The sequence below is a fragment of the Heterocephalus glaber genome, unplaced genomic scaffold, assembly GCF_053883595.1.
Source record: "Heterocephalus glaber isolate CG9 unplaced genomic scaffold, H.glaber_assembly_v1.0 deba00001461, whole genome shotgun sequence".
Classification (NCBI taxonomy): domain Eukaryota; kingdom Metazoa; phylum Chordata; class Mammalia; order Rodentia; family Bathyergidae; genus Heterocephalus; species Heterocephalus glaber.
In genome coordinates this window covers 23414160-23436549 of record NW_028258308.1, presented here as the reverse complement: position 1 = coordinate 23436549, position 22390 = coordinate 23414160, and the positions used below count along the sequence as shown (strand labels likewise).

The window sequence follows — 22390 nt, the reverse complement described above, 5'->3', positions numbered from 1 at the left end:
AGCCAGCATGAGATTACAGGATATGAGTCAACATTGTGGATTTAGAGAACAGGTAAAAGACTACTGTGCACCAGTACTAGCTGAGTTCATTCAAGGCAAGTCAGGCATCTGGCAGCATGGGGGTGAGAGGAGTTCTGATACAGGGAGGAACAGTTCTGAGTTCTGATTCTGGTTGCCTACAGAGATGACATGAGTGCCCCATTGTGCCATGGATAGAGAGTTCCCCCAGAGGAGGCCAAGGAGAATGAGAGTCAGGCAGTAGTGCCTATGAGGTATGTAGAAAGTTTCCAGACTCATCAAGCATAGGTCCCTGGTAGAAAGCAGCTTTTGAATGGGGTTCAGATCCTCTGGCCAGGTATGTTCTCAGAGCCTCCCCACTGGTATGCTGAGCTATCAATCTCCTGGGCTCTCAGAGTAATTTTTTTGGTAATACTTCCATAAGCATTCTCTGTTATATACTTCCTCCAAGATGAAGAGGAGTTACCAGTTTGAAATTGGGGGTAAGAAAATAATAATAGCCCATCATACTTGGGAAATTGAGCCTTTGTTATCTTGTAGCTACTACTCTATGTGCTTTCCATGTCTTAACAGATTAGTCATCACTATCATTCCCAATTTACAGGTGAGGATATTCAAGCACAAAGAGAAGAAGTAACATGAGGTTGCATGGCTGGTAAGGGTGAGGCTGTGGAAAGAACCAAAAGCAGTATGGCTCTGGAGCCCATGTTCTACAGGATTTCCCACTTTGCTACACTGGGAAAAGGGAAACTGCATGCAGGACAAAATACTGACATTTAAAAATATCATCTACTGCATAAATTAGGTAATTGCAGAGCTTGGCATATGATAGATGTGCAATATTTTTTGATACATAAATGAACCACCTCACTGACATCACTTAATATTTTTTATAATGACAGCTTTATATTACTATACTTCTGGCTTGTCTTTTGATTTTATGTTTTTTAGAATTAAGATGATCTTTAGTAGTGTATTCCAGTTTCTCCAACAAGAATTTGAGAAACACTGAAGAATATGTGTTTGAAACATTGTACCAAATCTTCTGCTCTTTTAGCATGGAGTTCTTCTTTATCACTAGATTTTAGTTTGATTATTCATTTCCAGCAGCTCTTTCTTTTTGACTTATTCTGCATGAGGCAGGCCTGAGCATTACTGTGGAGGTTTTGTTCAGTGACAGCCAATGCTTCAACAGTCTACTTTGGTCTCTGTACAGCATCCATATATCCTGACTGAAACAAGTGGTCTGGGATCTGTCTTTACCCTCCTCAGAACTTATTGTATCAAAAAAATCTGGTTTTTGGGAGAAGTCAAGAATGCATTGTTCCATCTTTATGATGAGAGACAGATCTCCCATTAAAAGAAAAAGTCTATGTTCTGAAAGACTGAGTATGTTGGCACTTAAAAAGGAATTCCAGCTGGTTAATTAAGGGTGCTGAAAAAAGACCCAGTGTAAGAATGTTTTCTGGCAGTGGGCCCACAACATTTCAAACTGATTGTGAATTGCCAAGATTTTCATCACATTAGGGACTTTGCTTTTTAGTACTGTGTTGCTCTACAACTACAGAGTGAGATTGTGCAGGTTGGCCCTGTTATTGTAGCTGCACTCATGAAAATGGTCAGAACTAAAGATGGCCTAATGCTTGCTGACATAGTAAAAATAAAAAATAGATTTCTAAAACAATTATTATATTCTAAGTTTTTTTCTTTTTGTGTTTAAGAAATTCTGAAGATATGGAAAGTGCTTTATGCAAAAGAAAACTTTAGAAAGTTGTTCATTTCTTGTTATTTTTTTCTAGTGGCTTAATGCAAAAAAGAAAAAAGTCTACAAATACTCTGTGGGTCCAGAAAACTGTCCAGAGCAGTTGTCCTCCGTGCAATGACTCAGCGATTCAGACTGCTTTTATCTTGCTGATCTATCAACTCCATAGAAGACTGATATTCTTGGAAGAAGAAAAAGAGAAGCCAAAGTTCTATACAGAGGCTTTTCATGGCTTCAGGGTGAACATGACCCAAACTACTTTTGCTCGCATTTCTTGGCCAGAGGCTGTCATGTAGTCCTACTGACCTGCAAGGTCGGGGAAATACTACAAAAATAGTTGAAAACATATTTGTAATGCAGTTCTCTATAAAATATACAGTTAATCTTACTACTTAAAAAATTGAAAAGCAAAAGACCACCCTGAATAATGATGAAAACCTCAACAAAGAAAAATGCTCATCATTTGGATATTATTGGCAGAAAACTGATAAGATTTTGCTGAGGGGAACAAGGAAGGTATCTAATGAAGTCATTCATGTAAAATTTGTTCAAAAATGTTCACAAAGTTATAAATTTCTGCTTGTAACATCTTAAAATATTATACCATGAACATACTTCCTACTATTTAACTGGAGGACAAAAGAATATCTTGAAGAAAGTGTTTCTCAAAATGAGGTTCAAAAACCCAAAATAATTCTAATGTAGGCTCAGTAAAAAACATGGTAAACAAACACCCTGGGTGATTATTCTACATTCTGAAATGCCCTATGGAAAAGAGCAACACTTAAAAGCAAAATCCTAAACATATTTCTGACATGTTAGAATTCTCTATAAGTTTATGTTGTGAATACTGCTTTTTGTTTTAAAACAAGTTCCAGGCATTAAGAGAAACATACATGCCTCAGAAATAAACACGTGAATGTCTATAAACATTTTCCTTTGATATTTTCATTAGTTTCAAACTAAATTATATGAAGAAAAGACAATATATGACTACAAGCTTTGGAAAAGTAATATTTCTTATGAAATGGGGCACCCAAAAAAGATTAAAAGGCAATTTATTAAATGTTTACAAATTTTAAATCATCCTGAATTTAAAACTAGATCATTAACTAAAATTAGGATGCTATGTATCATCCTTCTGTTTTAGTATCATTTTTATGTCAAGGATTTTCAAGGTAAGAATCATCATCTAAATGTAAATAAGTTATAATGGTACAATCTTAGTTTAATTTAATTTTAGTTAATGATCTAGTTTTAAATTTAGAACAATTTAAAATTTGTAAACATTTAAGAAATTATCTTTTAACCATTTTCAGATGCCCCATTTCATGAGAACTATTACCTTTCCAAAGTTTGTAGTCATATATTGTATTTTCTTCATATAAAAAAGATACAAGTATATGTGTTTTCTTTTCTTTTTTTTTTTTTGGTACCAGGGATCGAACTCAGGTCCTTGTGCTTGTGCAGCAGGTGGTGAAACCACTGAGCTAAATCCCCGGCCCACAAGTATATGTATTTTAATTCAAAATTGTTGCTATTTTTTGGATTTTCCTGAAGACTACATAAACTGAGCCCAAAAAGTATAGGTAATGTGGTTGGAGAGAAACTAGCATGGGGAAGATATTTTACTGAAAAGACAAATTGCTTTCTTGTATTATAAGTAAAAAGAAAAAATATTAGGCATTATGTCTCACTCAACAAAAGGAATGTATATACAAGTGTGGTTAACAAGCGATTGGCTCATTGTTGTTTGAATAAGTTCATAAAAATCTAATCTATGAACAAAAAATTCCATACTCTGTACTATAGACTATAAGAATCAAGTATTACATCTAAATATAACTTCAAACCAATAAATTAAAATTGGCTTCCAAACAACTCTGAAATGGTTCATTCTATCCAGGCTGGCAATAAATTTTTCCAAGCATTAAATGACAACATAAGCAAAATGCATAGTTGAAAAAATGAGGATCAGACCCCTTCTTCATACATCATATGATGATTGATATACTCAAAACCCGCAAATTCATACTCATCAAGCTCCCTCATGATGTCATCATCATCTGGGGTGAGCCGGACAGGTTTGTTAGTAAATTCAGGATCAAAGTTATCCAAACCAAATCACTCAGAGATATTTGGTTTAAATGGAGGCACCACCTGCTTTTGCTCCATCATGTCCCAGTCCACATTTTGAAAGAATGGATGCTCCTGAACATCAGCAAAGCCCCTGTGAGGATGACAACCCAGTTGTTCTTTTGGGTCCCTGTTCAGAAAATCCTCTAGGATACTTGCAGCTTGTACAGACAGACAACAAGGTATGAAAATGTCTCTTTCCAAAATTACTTGGAAGAGATTCTCGATTGAGTCTTCATAAGGGTTATCAGAGCTCTCATCAAGATGAAATGGAGACTCTCCAATCATCATCATATACATCAGTACTCCAAGAGCCCACCAGTCCACACTGAAACTGTAATCTTCCTCTCTTATAATTTCTGGAACCACAAAATGAGGAGTACCACAGAAAGTGCGGGTCATGTCTCCTGGCTGTAAGCCTTCCTTACTCAAGCAATAATTGGTGAGTTTAATGTGACCTTCTGAGTCCAGTAAAAGATTTTCCAATTTTAAATTTCTGTGAAGTATTCCTTGCTGCTGAAGATAGTTGACTGCTAAACTGATTTCTGCAGAGTAAAAACTGGCATGTTCTCCTGGAAGTGTGCTTTGTTGCTGCACATGAAACAGTAGATCTCCCCCACTGACAGTCTAGAACAAGGAACAGTCTGCTTTCTGTCTGGAAGCAAGCATGCAGTGCAACTAGTAAAGGACAATTGGATGTCTGCTGTAGAATATGCCTCTCTTTCTGTACCTGATGAATGTAGAAATGCTCTTTTTTCACTGCTTTCATGGCATACATGCCACCTGATTTTTTCAGTTGGACTAACAGTATTTTCCCATAATTTCCTCTGCCAATCACACAGAGCAAGTCAAAGTCCTCAAGACCTAGACCAGATGAAGCTTTGCCACCTTTCCTGGTGTTCTCTGCCTCATTCTCTTCATCAACTTGTTCTAAAGCCTCATGAGTTGAAAGGTTATGTGGGATCGCTGTGTGTGCAGGGTCTGAAGCCATGGATGATGGATCGACTGGCACCATGGGCTCTGATGGTAAAGAATGCTGCCCACATTCAATTGTGACAAGTTTGTGGCACTTCTTGTGAACTGAGAGTTTGCAGTTGGTGGACTTATACACCTCATGGCCAAGTCCCTCTACATGGTCTGTGCAGACAGCACAGTGAGCTCGCCTGCTGAAGCGTTTGGCCTGAAAAGTATGGCTATTTGCATAATACAGCTTTCTCCAGTGGCCTGCAGCTCTGTGGTGGATGGATTTCTCTCCTCCTGGACAAGGCACTTTAGAATGTTCTGGTATACAAGGTGATGAATGAATTAAGAGCTCAGAATCTTTCTTTAGCTCAGAAAGCCTAATGGTGTATTCTAACTCCAACTGAGGTGACACAGTATACGGGTCTCCTTCCTCCTCTATCCAGTGTGTGGTGAAAAGCTGTTTATTGTCCAGACACCACACATCTTGATCTTTATCACATAGGCCCTCAAAGTAGATGGAATTCAAAAGAGATCTTGTCATGATGTCTCTTCCCAAAATCAGGGCCGATCGGGTAGAGGTGTGGGTGGTGGAGGTGCCTGGGAAGAAGGGACCATAGACAGGTTGGCTGCCCAGGGAAATAGGCAGGCAGGGCTCAGAGAATGAGAGTGGCCTGACTTCCTGCAGGGACCACACTGGTCGGAATTCTGCAAGGTTCTCTGTGAAGTTGTTTCCAATAGTGGCAGCCAGGCCTGGATGGATGTACACCAGGTTTCTCAGTGTCTCTTGGGGGCTGGTAGCTGTGACTTTGGACTTTGACTCTCTAGGTTTTCTGTGCCCAGCTCTGGGGAGACCTGCCCAGAGCTACTGGGTATTTCTAGGCCTGGTGATACTTGCCCCGTGCTCTTCCTAGTTTCTGTGCCATTGGTATTTTGGCTTAGGGAGACTTCACTGGGGTACCTTGATTTTGGTAGGTCACTGGTGGTCACTCCTGGGGAGACCATCCCTGGGGTGTCTGTGACAGTCATGCAGCTGCTGCAGCATGGCCTGCAGCATCTGAAGGGAGTCAGCCATCTTCTCAATCTTTCACAGATACTTTCTCTACCTGGGGTCCTGAGGCTTTGGCCTCTCAAAGTGGAGAAGCAGCTCAGCATGTTTGCTGTTGACCATCTCTAGCCAAGTGAGCTTGGGAGACAGCTATTACTAGATTGTGACACCCATTGGTTCCAAGTTCTTTTTGGAGATGTTGCCAAGGAAGTGAGCTCATGTCGTGGGGTTCCATAAGCTGAGTCTCCACATAATAGCAAAGCCTATAGCCCTGAAGGGATAGAGACCCCTAAGCAGGGAGAGATGAGCCCCTCCCCAAAGGAGTTCAGATAGCTGGCAGAACAGGCTTAACCATCCATAAAAAGCTGACAGTCTGCACCTCCTCTTCACGATGTACCCTGCAAAGCTTGGTTTGCTAAGATCAAAAGGAAAAAGAACCTTGGCCCTAAGACGTAAAGGGCCCCTGCAAAGACCCTTCCCTGTTGTCCCTAGTAATGAGCTAAGTTAGTCTTTAACAAATCAAGTAGGGGCATCCTCAGCCCAGAGGCAGGATAGGCCCCCAACTACTATAAAACCAGCATCTTGAGCCCCCCTTCAATGGTGGCTCCATTTTTGGCACCCCTGCCTGTCTGTCTGTGAGAAGGCAGCTGTACTCTTGCATGCTTGCTGAATAAAAGTACAACTTTGTTTCTAAGCTTTTGGTCTCTATCTGATTCTTCCACAACCTTCTGCATTGTTGGGAGAGTCAGGCCCAGGACTACAGGGACTCTCCACCTGTCTCTGCCCGTGAGAGCCATTTTTTCTTCATACTAAATAAATCAGTGGCCAGTTATTTTGTTATTTTTATCTAAGTGTCTATGAATTTTTTTTCTATTTCTCATCTATCTGTTAGTTTTTCACTTTTGCATTACTGGGGCTTGTACTCTGCGTCTCCTCAGTGAACTATATCCTCTAACATTTTACTTCAGATACCCACTAAGGGTCTCACTAACTCACCAAATTGGTCAGCTGGACTCTACCATGTGACCTTCTTACCTCAGCTTTCCAGAGTGCTGGGACTGCAGTCACACACCATCCTGCCTGATTCAGTGTGCAACTACAGTGGTCTGGTGTGCCTTAATTGCAGAGATTTTCTTCACTTTTCCAATGTGCTTCCATTTTCATCAAGAAGCCTGAGAGAGGCCCTCTTTCTCTTGCTCACTTCTGCTCTATCTTCTGGAGCTCAGAACAATGTCCTTTATGACCCCCTGCACCTCTGTGCTGTGGATCCAAATACTGTCTCAGTGCAGCCACAGGGGTGTGGGGAGAGTGGTGCTGCTGGCATCCATGCAGCTCACCTCCTTGGCGCTGGGGAGGGGGCTCTGCTCCTCCAGTTTTTTGCTGTTTTGCACTGTGAAGTCCATCTGAGGATTTTATGTGGCTATAGTGCCCCTGGGCCTACTGTAGAAAGTTGTGTAACAAATTTCTTCTTTGTGAGGGTCAACCCAATACCAGCAATGTTGAGCTATTGAAATCTTGATTTCAGGATCTGCAAAGAGGTGAACCTGAAGAAGATAGCTTTTACAGGACAGCCCCCTTCGGAGTACTGCTTGTTTACCCTTCATGACTGTGCAGCTGGTTGGGAGCAGCAGCATTTACCAGGAAGAAAGTATCAGGTCACGTGTTTCCAGCAAATTGTTAACTGCTTCCAGATGTGGTGAAGGATGCTTGCAATCCCAGCACTGGGAGACTGAGGATATACATTTGAAGTCCGCCTCAGCTACATACTGTGTTCAAGGACAGCCTGAACTACATAGCAAGAGTCTGTGCGTGGGGCTAGTATGGCCTCCATGCCTCCATCACAGGGGCTCTCTGATGTCCAAGAGGAGGCAGCACAGCTCCTTGTCCTTCCCTCACTCCCAGATCCTGATGTCTTCACAGAAATCAGCACTCTGGTTCAATTATCACTACATAACAAACCATTTCAGAATATAAAGACTTCAAATATCTTCAATATTAGGGACCATGAGTCTGGTTGCATTGTGGCTTCTTCAGCTGACTCTGCCTGGATCATTCTTGGAGCAACATTCCATTAATGGACATTCTCAGTAGTATCCCTTGAAAGAACATCTACAAGACACTGATGGATACCATCACTGCTGTGCATGATGAGAGGCACAAATCTTTCTTGCTGAGATCAGAAATATGGCAAAGATTTCTCTTCTCACGTTTTCTTCAATATCACAGTAGAAGTTGTAGCTATGCCTCAGAGCTGAGCTCAGAGGCCACTGGATGCTGAGGCCTGAGCACCTGTGTGTGGTGGCAGGAGCACCATGGACTCCGCTGTAGCTGGAGTGTTCGTCAGGGGTGCCAGTATCTTCTGGTGCATGGCTGGCATTCATTGCCCCCTCTCAGCCATGACTCCAGTCCCTGAAGGTCAAGAACAAAAAGCTGGAGGAGAGTGTAGAGCCCAGTGGCCCTGGTGGCAGTAAAAAAGTCACTGAGACAGAGGGTGCTGGACGAGCTCAAGTGCTACTACCATGGCTTCTGTCTGCTGTGAGAAAGTTAAGGTTTTGGTAACTTGATAATTACAGTAGTACATTGGTTCACAGACTTAATTCTTTCCACAATTTTGGTTACAAACCAAATTGGAGGGTGACCATGCGGTTGGGCAGCGTGTCTGGGGGCAAGACTTGTGCGAGCTCCAGGCTGGTGCACACCACCTTGCCCTCGGTGGGCGCCTCTGCCCTGCCGCTCCCTTGGGGCCACCCATTGTTCTTGCAGCCCACCCCAGGGCAGCTCCGTGACCCCGCTGCCTCTTCCTCCTCCTCCTCCCAGCATGGCAAGCAGCGTGAGCCATAGGAGGAGCAACAGCAGGGGCAAGCAGCCCCTGGGATGCCCAGATGGCTCCATGCTGTGGGCCAGGCCTGCAGGCCAAGCAAGGAGCACTGGCCTAGCAGGGGGCCTCAGCACAAGGGCAGGCAGGATCTTGGGCGGGCCAGGCAGTGCGCAGGCCTCCAGGCTGCCACGGGGCCAACCCTCCTCAGCGCCCACATGTTCCTTTGTCCACAGCCTCCATTTAAAAAAATCCCACATTTTCTTGATCCAGTCTCCAGTTGATGGGCATGTGGGTTGTTTCTAAGTCTTAGTTATTACAAACTGTGCTGCTATGAAAATGGGTGCACATATATCACTGTGGTATGATTCTTTTAATTCTTTGGGGAAGATCCCCAGCAGGGGACTAGCTGGGTCAAATGGGACTTCCAGTCCTAGTTCTTTCAGGTATCTCCATACTGATTTCCACAGTGGTTGCACCAGTCTACACTCCCACAAGCAGTGGAGCAGTGTTCCTCTTTCCCCACAGCCCTGCCAGCATTTGTTATTGCTTGCTTTCATGATAGCAGCCATTGTTTCTGGAGTGAGGTGGAGTCTCAGTGTTGTTTTCATTTGCATCTCTGGAATGACCAGTGATATCGAACATTTTTTCATATGTTTATTTGCTATTTCTACTTCTTTGTGTGAGAAATGTCTGTTCATTTCAGATGACCATTTTTGGATTGGGTCTTTAAATTTGGGGGCCTGATTTTTTAAAGTTCTTTACAGATTCGAGATAGTAGACCTTTGTCTGAGGGACTGCTGGTGAAAATTTTTTCCCACATTGTGGATTGTCTTTTCACACTGTTGGTGGTTTCTCTTGCTGTGAAGAAGCTTTTTAGTAAAAAGAGATCCCACTTGTTGATTGCTTCACAGGCAACTGAGGTTTTGATCATAAAGCCTTTTCCTACCCCAATGTGTTCAAGAGTTCTACCTAATCTCTGTTCCAGCTGGTTCAGTGTTTCTGTTTTTATATTTAGATCTTTAAACCATCTTGACTTTAGTTTAGTGCATGGTGAGAGATATGGGTCTAATTTTAGTCTTTGGCAAGTTGATACCCAATTTCTCCAGCACCATTTATTAAAGAGGCTATCTTTCCTCCAGTGAGGGTGTTTGGCTCCTTTGTCAAAGATGAGGTGGCTGAGTGTGTCTGGAGTTGTTTTGGCATCTTCTAATCTGTTCCATTGGTCTTCAGATCTGTTTCTTTGCCAGTACAAAGCTGTTTTTATCATAGTAGTTTTGTAGCAGAGTTTCAAGTTGGGGGTTGTAATACACCCTGCCATGTCTCTGTTACCTAGAATTGCTTTTGCTATTCTGGGTCTCCTCTTGTTCCAAATGAATTTTTGGATTGTTTTCTCGAGGTCTATGAGGTATGCTGCTGGGATTTCCATTGGGATTTCATTGAATCTATATAGCAATTATGGAAGTATGGCCATTTTCACTATGTTGAGTTTTCCTACCTAGGGACAAGGGATGTCTTTCCATTTTCAGATATCCCCTTCAATATCTTTTTTCAAAGTGCTACAGTTTTCAGAGAAGAGGTCTTTGATTTCTTTCATTAGGTTGATTCTTAGGTATTTCAGTTTTTTGGATGCTATTGTGAAAGGAATTATTTGCCCTATTTTTCTCTCAGCGAGTCTGTGTTCATGCAGAGGAAAGATATTGATTTTTCTGTGTTGTCCTTGTATCCAGCTACTTTCTGAATTTGGTTATTAAGTCTAGAAGACTTTTGGTGGAGTTCTTGGGGTCTCCTATGTAGAGTACCATGTCATCTGCCAATAATGACAATTTGACTTCTTCATTTCCTATCTTTATTCCTTTTATTTCTTTCTCTTGTCTAATTGCTGTGGCTAATGTTTCCAAAACTATATTGAACAGGAGTGGTGATAGTGGACATCCTTGCTGATTTTAGTGTGAAGGATTTCAGTTTTTGACCATTTAGTATGATATTGGCTGTTGGTTTTTCATAGATGGCTTCTATCAGATTGAGGTAGAGATAGTCTATTCCAATTTTTTGTAGGATTTTTATCATAAATACATGTTGGGTTTTGTCAAATGCTTTTTCTGGATCTATTGAGATGATCATATGGTTTTTGTCCTTGGCTCTATTGATATAATGTATTACACTGATTGATTTGCCTATGTTAAACCATCCCTGCATCCCTGGGATGAACCCCACTTGGTCATGGTGTATGATCTTCTTGATGATCTTCTGCATTCTGTTTGCCAGTATCTTATTAAGGATTTTTGCATCTATGTTCATTAGTGAGATTGGCCTATAGTTCTCCTTTGCAGTTGGGTCTTTCTCTGCTTTGGGGATCAAGGTGATGCTTGCTTCCAGGAATGAATTTGGGAGTATTGCTTCCCTTGCAATTTCATTGAAGAGTTTAAACAGTAGTGGCAGCAGTTCCTCTCTAAATGTCTTGTAGAATTCAGCAGTGAAGCCATCAGGGCCCAGGCTTTTCTTAGTTGATAAGTTTTTAATGACATTTTCAATCTCATTGGTTGATATTGGGTTGTTCCGAATTTTTAGGTCTTCTTCATTCAACTTTGGTAATTCATATGTATCTAGGAATCTGTCCATTTCTTCTGTGTTGTCCACCTTATTGGCGTATAGGTTCTGGAAGTAGGTATTGATGATCCTCTGGATTTCTGCTGGGTCTGTTGTCATTTCACCCTTTTCATTCCTAATTGCAAGGATTTAGGCCTTTTCTTTCCTTTTTCTGATAAGGTTGGCTAAAGGTTTGTCAATTTTGTTGATTCTTTTGAAGAACCAACTCTTAGCTTCATTGATTTTTTGTATCATTCTCTTAGTCTCCATTGCATTGATTTCTCCTCTCATCTTTATAATGTCCTCCCTTGTATGAGCTTTGGGTTTGTCCTGCTTTTCTTTTTCTAGAAGCTTGAGGTTCAGCATCAGGTTGTTTAATTGAGCTCTTTCTGTTTTCCTAATATGCGTATTCACTGCTATGAATTTCCCTTGTAAGACTGCTTTCATTGTGTCCCATAGATTCCGTTATGTTGTATTGTCATTGTCATTTAATTGAAGGAACTGTCTGATTTCTTCTTTAATTTCCTCTGTAACCCATTGGTTATTCAGAAGTGTGTTGTTCATTTTCCACATGTTTATGAAATGTTTCCAGTTTCTTTTGCTATGGATCTCCAATTTCATTGCACTATGGTCTGATAATATAAAGCAGATAACTTCAGTTCCTTTGCACTTACCTAAATATGTTCTATGAGTGAGTATGTTGTTTATTTTGGAGAATGACCCATGTGCAGCTGAAAGAATGTGTATTCTGATTTTGTAGGGTGAAACACTCTGTAAACATGTGTTAAATTCATATGTTCAAGAGTTTGATTGAGTTCTAGAATTTCATTGCTTGTTTTTTGTCTAGTTGATCTATCTATTTGTGAGAGTGGGGTATTGAGGTCCCCCACTACTATTGTATTAGTGCTTATATGGTTTTCCATGTCCATTAGTATTTGTTTTATATAGTTGGGTGCCCTAGTGTTTGATGCATAGATATTTATGATTGTCATCTCTTCCTCTTGGATTGTTCCCTTTACAAGGATATAGTGTCCTTTTTTGTCTCTCTTAATCAGTGAGGGGTGTAAATCCACTTGATCTGCAAAGAGGATAGCTACTCCTGCTTTTTTTTGGGTTTCTGTCACATGGAGTATTGTTTTCCATCCTTTAACTTTCAGTCTATAAGTATTTTTTGAATTAAGTGTGTTTCTTTTATGCAGCATATTGTTGGATCTTGCTTCTTGACCCACTCTGCCAGTCTGTTTCTTTTGATTGGTGAGTTGAGACCATTAACATTGATGGCTATAAGTGATATGTATTGAGTTATCATTGTCATGACTTTTTCTTTTTGTTTGATCCTCCCCTTTGCTTTTAATTTCTTGTCTTGTCTGGTGTATTCATTCTGCTGGGCTTCCTGAGGATGTGGTCCTCATTGTGTTTTCCTAGAATTTTGTCCAAAATTTCTTGGAGTGCTGGTTTGGTATTTATGAAGTTCCTAAGGTGCTCTTTGTCATGAAAGTATCTTATTTCACTGTCAATTTTGAAAGATAGTTTGGCAGAGTACATCAATCTGGGTTGGAGGTTGTTTTCCTTTAGGGCTTGAAACACATCACTCCAAGCTCTTCTTGCCTTAAGTGTTTGCACTGAGATGTCTGCTGTGATTCTGATGGACTTTCCTTTGTATGTGATTTGTTTCTTTTCTCTAACTACTTGTAGAATTTTATTCTTCTGTTGGATTTCTGGAATCTTAACAATTATATCCCTATGTATAGATTTGTTTTGATCAAGGCTATTTGGAGTCCTATATGCCTCACTTATCTGTAGGTCAAATTCTTTTCCCCTTCTTGGGAAGTTTTCTGCCATCACTTCTGTGAACAATTTTTTTATGTCATCTGCACTCTCTCCTGTTTCTTCACTGACTCTAATCAGTCTTATGTCACTTTTCTTTGCATCATCTAGCAGCTGCTGGATTGATTTCTTGTGCTCCCTTAAAATTTTAAAGCAATTTTTCTTTTCCTGGTCACTAATTGCAATCTTATCTTCTATATCTGAAATTCTGTCTTCACATTGGCTCATTCTGCTGCATAGACTTTAAATGGAGTTTTTAATCTCCTGGAAATCTCTTTGCATCTGTTTTATGGATTCAATTTGTTTCCTATGTTGGCATTCCATCATGTTCCTCAGCTCCTCTGTAGATTTATTAATCATGTCTTGCACTATGGGCACAATCTTTGCTGTTATGTGAGAAATTATGTCTGATTTGATTTTTTTTTCCAGATCATCTTTCATTGCTAGTTCAGGGAGTCCAGGTGGTTGAGTATCAGAGTGTTCCATCTCATTTCCCTTTTGGGTTCCTGTAGGTGATCTGGAAGTCTGGTTCTATGGCTTGTTTACCTGTCTTCTCATTTTGATGTGGGATGGTAGTGGTGGTGTGGTGTGTGTGTTCCTGGCACCTGCATGGCTCACCTCCTCCATGCTGGGAGCTGTGTCACACCTACCTTGAAACCTCCTTTATGCTGGGAGCCATGGTATGCCTACCTGGAAGCTTCCTCCTGCCTGGGAGCCATGTCACACCAATCTGGAAGTCTGCTCTGGGCTGGGAGCCATGGCACGCCAACCCAGAAGCCTCCTCTACATGTTGTGTGTGATTTCTGATGAAAAGTTTACTGTACATTTTCCTTGCTCCATTTTATAATTTTGCTATACCAACAAGTTAATAATGTAGTCTTTTGCAATTTTATAGAAGGTGGTGAAAGGTAAAGGATTCTAGAGTCAGAAACAAATAACTGTTACTCATGGCATAGCAAGTAGCATGAGCACCAGCATACTTGCCTGAGCTCCTCTTCCCTCCAGCTTTTACAGGAAGATGCAAATGGGCCCAGGTGGATCACATTATAGGAGAGGGACACTGACCTCAGGAACTCAAGCAGTAAGTGTGTTAGACTTTTGTTCTCAAGGAAGACACTATGTCTTCCAAGATTGTAAGCAAACTTACTGTTTGCTCTGAAAAAGACACTGTTTCTACTTGTTAGGACCATTTCATTTTATTTATTTATTTTTCCATTAAATTTCTTGGTACATTTTAGGCATACAATACAGTTACATTCATCATTGGGATCTTGTACCTACTTTTACATGATGTATCTTGGTTCTTATTTTTTCTCCATTCCCCTGCCCTCCCTTCACCCCCTCCAACCCTTTCCTATTTACAAAGACTTTGTTTCCATTTTTTCCCTTTTCTCATATTTTTTCTTTTCCCTTCTGTCCTTTCCCCTACCCCTCCCACTTTCCCTACTCTTTTAGATCTTTTCTTCCTATTTCACAATATCAATTATACATTTTGTTTCTTATTTGCACTTTTTGTTTCTCACACCAGAGAAACTATTTGGTATTTACACATGTGTGTCCTATTTATTTTATTTAAGAGTATGACCTCAATGTGCATCCACTTAGCTATAAATGTCTCTAGTTTCTCATTCTTTATGGCTGAGTAGTATTCCATTAAAAAAAAAACCCCACATCTTCTTTATCCAGTCTCTAGTTGATGGGCAATTGGGCTGCTTCCAAGTTTTAGCTATTACAAACTGTGCCACTACAAACATGGGTGTGCATATATCACTGTGGTATGATTCTTTTAATTCTTTTGGGAAGATACCCAGCAGAGGAATAGCTGGGTCAAATGGGACTTCTAATTCTAATTGTTTGAGCTATCTCCATGTTTATTTCCACAGTGGTTTCACCAGTCTGCACTCCCACCAACCATGAAGAAGGGTTCCTTTCTCCCCACAACCCCGCCAGCATTTCGATTTCTTGATAACAGCCATTCTTTCTGGGATGAATTTAGGTCCATTTTATACACAGACATTTTTGCAAAGATGGTCTGGAAATAATGGGAAATCAGTGTTTAAGTGGGGCCCCAGGTGGAACAAAAGTGGAATAAAGAGGAAGCCAGCCAAAATGTGTTCTCTCTCTCTCTCTCTCTCTCTCTCTCTCTCTCTGCTTCCTGGCTGCCATGGTGTGAGCAACTTTCCTCCACCATGCCCTTCTGCCATGGTGTTTCTACCTTGGAGCCAGCCACCTATGGACTACTGAAACCCCTGAAATTAAGAGCCAAAAATAAACCTTTCCTCCTTCAAATTGTTTGTGTTAGTTCACAAGGATAGAAAGCTAATAGAGGAACTAAATAAAATAATATGTGAGCAAATTAGCATAATTCTTATCCTTTAGAGGGCCCTGGTTAAATTTTTTTCTTTATCTCAAACTCCACTTTAAAAAGATGTTAGCTTTGAAATATGTACTAATAAAAAATAAAATAAAATGGTAGCCTTTGGGTAGACAGAGGGAAGACAAGGAGGAATTTTATAGGAGGAAAAAAATGGAAGTGAAGACTGGCTTTAGCAGTGATTGTGAATTGTTTGTGGCATATTGAGACTGGCCCAGCTAGCATAGCTCCTGAAAGTAACAGGAAATCAGTATAACTTGGATATGGGGAAACACCAGCCACTAGCACACACTTCTGATTGTTTTTGTGTCTAAATCTTCACCAAGGTATTTTAATAAGGCTGATATCAGAACTGCCTAATTGGAGACTGTGGATAGCTACTCAATGCATTGATGTTCTGAGGCTGATGCCCTTCCTTACTGAGGTGTGCTGCTACCTTTATTTTGTATAAGACAGGAGGTACAAGTTCTTGGAGTTGGGATAAAGTGGGCCTAGTTTACTATTTTAGTAAAAGGCAGCTTGGATCTGAAAAGGGGTTAAACTTTTGAGAGATTACATTAGTCATATGCTTCAGATGCTGTGACACCTTGCTATGTTGCCGGCTTTGGAGGGTTTACCTTTTGCTCCCATAGAATTAGCCAGTTTTCTTGGGATGGAAAAGGACTCAACTCTAAGTGCACCTTTCATTTGCAAAACAAACCAAGCTAAATCACATATCTCAACTACCTCTTTACTGTTCTTATACTCTGGACAATTGCTGTCTTAGTCATCACAGGGCCAGGTACTAAACAATTAGAGATGACCCCTAAAATTCAAAGCTCACTGAAATTATTCATGAGAATCCCACCCTGCCTTACATGCTTCGTCTTAGAAAACCATAAAAAATAACCGTGCCCGTGTTTCCCCCTTTCTCTCTCTGTCTCCTGAGTGACCTCAGTACTTCTCCATGTCTTTTCCATATGATTTGATTTTCTCACTGCTTAAGAGATTTGGGTCAGTTGTCCTTTTTATATGATGGCTCCCTATTCCAAGCATGCTTGTTCTGGTATTAAAAAACAAAATAAAACAGAATAACCTTTTATGACTCATTGAGCTTCACCCACTCACTTCTGCCATGCTCCATTGATTGAAGAAATCACAAATGGTTAACATTCAAGATTACAGGGTTGTGTTGGTGGTTGTGGCAGGAAACGAGCCTATCTATCAATGGGAAAAATGAAAACAATTTTTAGGGCTATAAGGATGATGTTTTAAAATTTTCATAAGTTTTCAAACTTATCTCCTTGAGAGGAGAGGCATGTTTAAACTGAAGCATGTTACCCTTTAATGCAAGTCTTTGCAAGCCTTGGTCCACATGAGGATGGAGAAAGGAGGCAAAGTCAGATTAAATAATATCTAAAAGCCAAACTGAGAAAGTTGGATGTGATTAGATAAGAAAATAAAGCTTGGTTTAGGTTTGTAGAGATGATATGTGAAATGAGGTGAATGGAAAGTTTTATCCCCTTTTTAAGAAGGAGAAGATCAAATATACCCATCAAAGTTTCCTTTGAGAGTGTTAATGTGGGGTTGCTTTCAGATCAATGTGTTAATCAAAGCCTTATGCCCTAATCTGTGTAAGAGTTTGCCTGAGCCAGGGACCACTGGATAGAATCCAAAGTAGTAAAACTCAAATGTAAAAATATGGCAACAACTTGCAGTTCTTTATGAATCAATGCTTGACAGATGCTGTCTCTTCTTCCTGATGAGAAGGAATATCTGATATACCTAGCAGAAAAAAGGACTCCTGATGTAGCTGTAAAAAAGCTCCACTTCTGTGCAGGATGCTGTGCTAGGGGCTGTGGGAAGTATTGAGATTATTGAGATGTGTTACCTTGCTTTCAAGGAGGTTATAATTTAGAACAATTCCTATAACAAGCTGATTGTCATTAATAACAAAATACCCAAAGCACAGGAAGGTTTAATATGATGGCTAATAAAAGCTCAACCTAGATTCACATCACTCTGTTAAAGTGTGAACAGAACATCACTCATTCTAAAGCAAGAGTTCTTTTTTCACCAATGCTTCTTTAATGAAAAATCAAATGTTATTTTGCTTTGAAAACAAGAATCAATTTGATTAATGGCTTTTAATTCTGAAGCCAAGAAGTAGATAGGAGGAGGGAGTTTTTCTGGCAGTTCCTCTCTCCAAAGCTGGAGTGTACAGAGCCTGATTTTAAGTGAATGTGGAATGAAGGTTTCTGACCATCTGAAAAAAGCTTCTGGGCGTTTCAGAAGCATTTAATGCACTTTGAATATCTTTGTGCTCAGTCACATGTCACAGATTCCATTCTAGTTAGGTTGGAGCCAGGCCATTTGCAATGATTGTGGCTGAGTATATAAGTCATTTGTATGAATTCTGAGTTGGGGCACAGAGTAACAGCTAGAAGTTTTCCTCTATGTTTGCTCTTGCCCTGCCTTGGCAATTGGGCCATGTGTTGGGATGTTAAGAGTGTCTGTCACTTGAGTTTCTGAATAATTAGGTGGTGCAGAGCCCACTGACCCACAGGGCTTAAGTGAGAAATACCTCATTGTTGTAAGCCCTTGGGATTTGGGGGGTTAATTTGTTTTCATTGGAAAATGAGTCTTCTGACTAATATGCTAAGAAGTTTATGAATAATCTGAGACGTAAACTAGAACTGAGACTAAGTGGAGACTGAAAACTGAAATATCTACCATTAGCTAAATTTTAAAAATCTCTAAGTTTTAAGTTATTAGATAATATACAAATTGTAAGTCATAGCAGCTAATAAAATATTATTTATATTGCTATATAATATATTGCAGTAGCAAATATCTATCATCTATCTATCTATCTATCTATCTATCTAACATCATCTATCTATCTATCCATCTTGGTATTTTAAACAGAGACTTTAGTTTTTGGAGATGGATCTTAGGGAAAAATCATTCTTAAACTTGAGCTCATATCTCAAATTTTCTGCCTCTCCCACAAATTGGAGAGCTTGGAATCCTCGCTGTAGAATCCAAGAACGTTGGCCCTGTGAATTGCAGGCACATCAGAAGGGAGCCTAAACAGTCTTAAAGAGCCTGTATTATCAATTCACACTATTTTTCAGAGAGGAGAAAATTCATACTATTAAGGTATGGATGTTAAAATCATTCATTAGCTCTGCTTCTTGGCATTAATTTCTCAGACTATTTTCTTATTTCAACTACAAATAAAAGTTTTTTGGTTTTATAAATAAGCAAAGGGGAGTAAAAGATAGTTTCCATTCATACTGAGGAAAATCAAAAGTCCATTTCCCAGAGTTTCTATTTTACCAGCAGAGAATATGAAAAGTAAATGTATTTCAATTTTGGAAATTTGCTACACTGTGAAATTTGATGTTTCACAGATCTTCCTTGGGAGCCCATTTGAAGGCTTGAGTGACTATGTTATTAAAGAACTTCCTTTCCAAGGTGGTCTTTGAATAAATTTTGAGGATAGTAGGGCATTGTGAATGTCTTTTTACACACATTCTAGATTCTCCTACTTCTAAGAATTAACAGAGGCTTGAAAATAAGTCTGTGTGCAATGCAGATAAATATTCAAATGCATATGTCATTAAGTTATAAGTCATGCAGGATGGTTGTCCAGCTGTTTATGAACTTCTCCAGCAGGAATGCCTTCTGGTTTATAATTTAAGGAGGAGATATGCCTAATATATATGTTAACTCAGGTAGATAGAAGGAAGTTTTTGATTTGTGTTTATGTGTGGTGGAGTATTTCTTCTTAATATATGTTTGGTTAGTATTTGAAAAGGCTGGATTTGTATAATGCTATATTGAGAAGTCAATAATCCTAAAAAGAGTCATGCATTATATTAATATTTGCTCAGAAGGCACATGGACACAAGATATTACAAAATATTGTCAGAATTTTTAAGGACACCTTATCTTCATTCATAATTATGTGTCTATACATGCATGTAATGGTAATAATTTCTGTTTTATAATGCAAAAGCCTGTTGCTGCTGCTGAAGCGTTGGCAAGTAAATAAATCAACATTAGCAAATCCAAAATCATTCTGGAGGCAGGGATTCTGTTAAATTAATCACCCAAGAAAACAAACAAACACACCACAAAGAATAATTAGGGAATCTGTGAAATTGGGGTGGGAGGGCTTGCTGGGAAACAGCTAAGGAAGAAACAGCACATGACAGGCCACCTATTATTAAGCTGAGGAGACAGCTCAGAGCTCCAGCCCAGTCTAATTAGTTCAAACAAGGTGCTATTTGTATTCATTTCTGAAAGACAACTATGTTTATAGTGAAATATCTTTGTAATAAATCCTGGGCAGTGGGATGCTGAGGATACTGGATGCCGGTAAGGACTAAATTGTGGTCATATTACATTATAGATCTTAGCAGGGTCTTTGAGTATTATAATAAATTTAAGAAAGAATAAAATGAAGTAGAAGGGAAATTATGATGTGACTGGATGAGCAATACTTCAAATTATCCCCCTACCTTGACAAATCTAGTGGGTGCAGAACAAAGGAAGCCAAGAGATAGGGCATTTCTGTGGTTAAACACCATCCCTTTCATAGTTCTGCCAGAGGCAATTTTTCTCTCTCCTTCAGACCTAGTGTTTTTATTTATTTAGTTAGTTTTACATTTATGTGTTTAGCTGTAGCTTTTGGTAATATATTCATACTCCCAGCATAAAATATGAATCCTGTAGAATTTTAAAAATAAATGCAATGTGATAGGCATATTTCTACAGAGATTAAAAATCTCTCTTATAATGCTTGTGTGCAGTAGTTCACTGGCCAGGTGATATATCTGATTTTCACCCTACCTTTTGAATCTGAAGAGTGACTCAATCTACCAAACCCATATAGCTCAGCATGTCTGGCAGTATGATCACTAGGAAGATTTCAGCTATGCCTTACTTAATGTAGTGTTATTATGTCTTCTGGAACCCAGTGGGCTATGATTCTGGTCTTGGCTTTTTGTTGGGTAAGTCTATGGGGTTAATGTTTGTGTAATGAAATTTGCTTTAAGCTTCTTTTGGCTTCTATAGTCATACTGGTACACAGAAGTGGACTTTTACTTTCCTCTATCTCCTAAGCACTCAGAAAAAGTTTGCATAATACCAATTTTCTAAGTATAGGAGTGGAGGTGACCCTTAGAAGAATTTATTTCTTTTTCCTAATGAGACTTGAATTCTTCAATAGATGAACTAATCACACTTGAAGGCAATTGAAAAGAGAGAAATTATTCAACATCTGTTGAGTATTTGCCAGGGTTGATCTGGAGACAGGAGAAAGAGCCTAGCTGCTCCCCAAGAGGTTTTATTTATTTATCTACTTTTCATGTGGCTGCCCCAAATTCCTCAGTTAGCCATGGCTGTATTAGACATCTCATGGCTGCTCTGGTAGATATCCACTTTGGGTGTAGCAAGTTGTGGATCCATCCCAGATGGCTTCACCCCACAGCCTCTCTAGATAACTCTGCTCTTCTGCAGCCATCCTCAGTCAGGTCTACAAGGAGGCCATCTTTTACTGAAGATGAAACAGAAAGTCTGACACCACATATGCAGGAACCTACCCTTTTTTCCTATGTAAGCAACTTCCTCCATATCTTTAGTGTGTCAGTTCCACCTTAAGTCCTAATAAAGCCTCTATTGGCTAGCATATTTTTGCCTATTCATGACTTCAATCTCAAGCAGGCTGCTCTGCTGGTAATAACCAATGACCAGTGACTACTGGCACTGAATGTGGGTAGCAGGTGGGACTGCAAACACTGAGGACAACCAGTAGCCAGAGAATGTTGCAGAGTAATGGAGAACTGCTGGAAGCCACCATCTCTGGTCACTGTAAGAATTCCTGAGGCCAGCTGGTAGCTGCTGGCTCTAGCTGGCAGGGGAGTGGTGGACTGCCACTAAACATTCAAAGCTCAGGGCTGTTAACACTGTAAAGAGCTGCACTTTACCCATTTGAGATTTCTACTCAAATTGAGCAAAAGAACCTTCAGCTGATTGGTGACAATACTGTTCTGTTTGACACCCAAGGAACTTGGGCTTTGAGTTGCATAGGGTTATATAGCTAGCAAGTGGCAAAGCTTGGATTTGCACTCAGCTCTGTCTATGTCTACAGTTAAAGCTTTTTGCCCCAATCCAAATAGCCTCTTTAAATATTAATCTAAGTACTTTCTTTTCACTATCAAGAATCCATTTGAGTGACTATGAAGTGATGAAGGTATGGAGCTAATACTAATCTCATTGTCCAGATGTCTATAAAAGGGTTAAAAAGATTTTGATTTGTATTTGTCCAAGATAATGGATATATTGTGGCAGCAGCAGTAATGATAAGGCTGCAGGTATTTTCTTCCTAACATTTTTCTCTACCTAGTTTAGAAGAATCATGTCAAGAGTCTGATGCATAGGTGAAATCACATTTCTGGAGTCTAAAACATTGGGTAGGGTGAGAGGGGGGAATGCTGGGTCCTCCTCCTTCACCTTCTTCTGTTTCTTCTCCTAGTTAGTGCTGGGGGTTGAACCTGGGGTCTCTGGTATGCTAGGTAAGTGCTCCACCATTGAGCTACACCCCAGTCCCTGGAAGCCACTTCTATGTGTGCATTCTGAGAGATATTGAATGCAGATAATGATGTATACCTCAGTGTTGTTGTGAGGTTACATGGTATAATGGTTGGGGGCAGGGGAAGGGCTCAGTGTTTCCCTCATCTTCCCAGTAAACTAGGTTTGGTTGGAAGCCAATTGGTGGCATGTCTTTACAGTGAAGTATTAAAGACTAGAAATTGGATACAAGAATTTTTCTGGTTTGAACGAAGACTACAGAGGGCTGCATTTTATGTCTGG

General features: G+C 39.9%; 1 pseudogene; it reads right to left on the bottom strand.

Annotated features, from left to right (window-relative positions):
- Window positions 1–3754: 3754 nt before the first annotated feature.
- LOC106010026 (protein kinase C iota type pseudogene) lies at window positions 3755–6084 on the bottom strand (annotated as a pseudogene).
- Between the last annotated feature and the right edge of the window lie 16306 nt (window positions 6085–22390).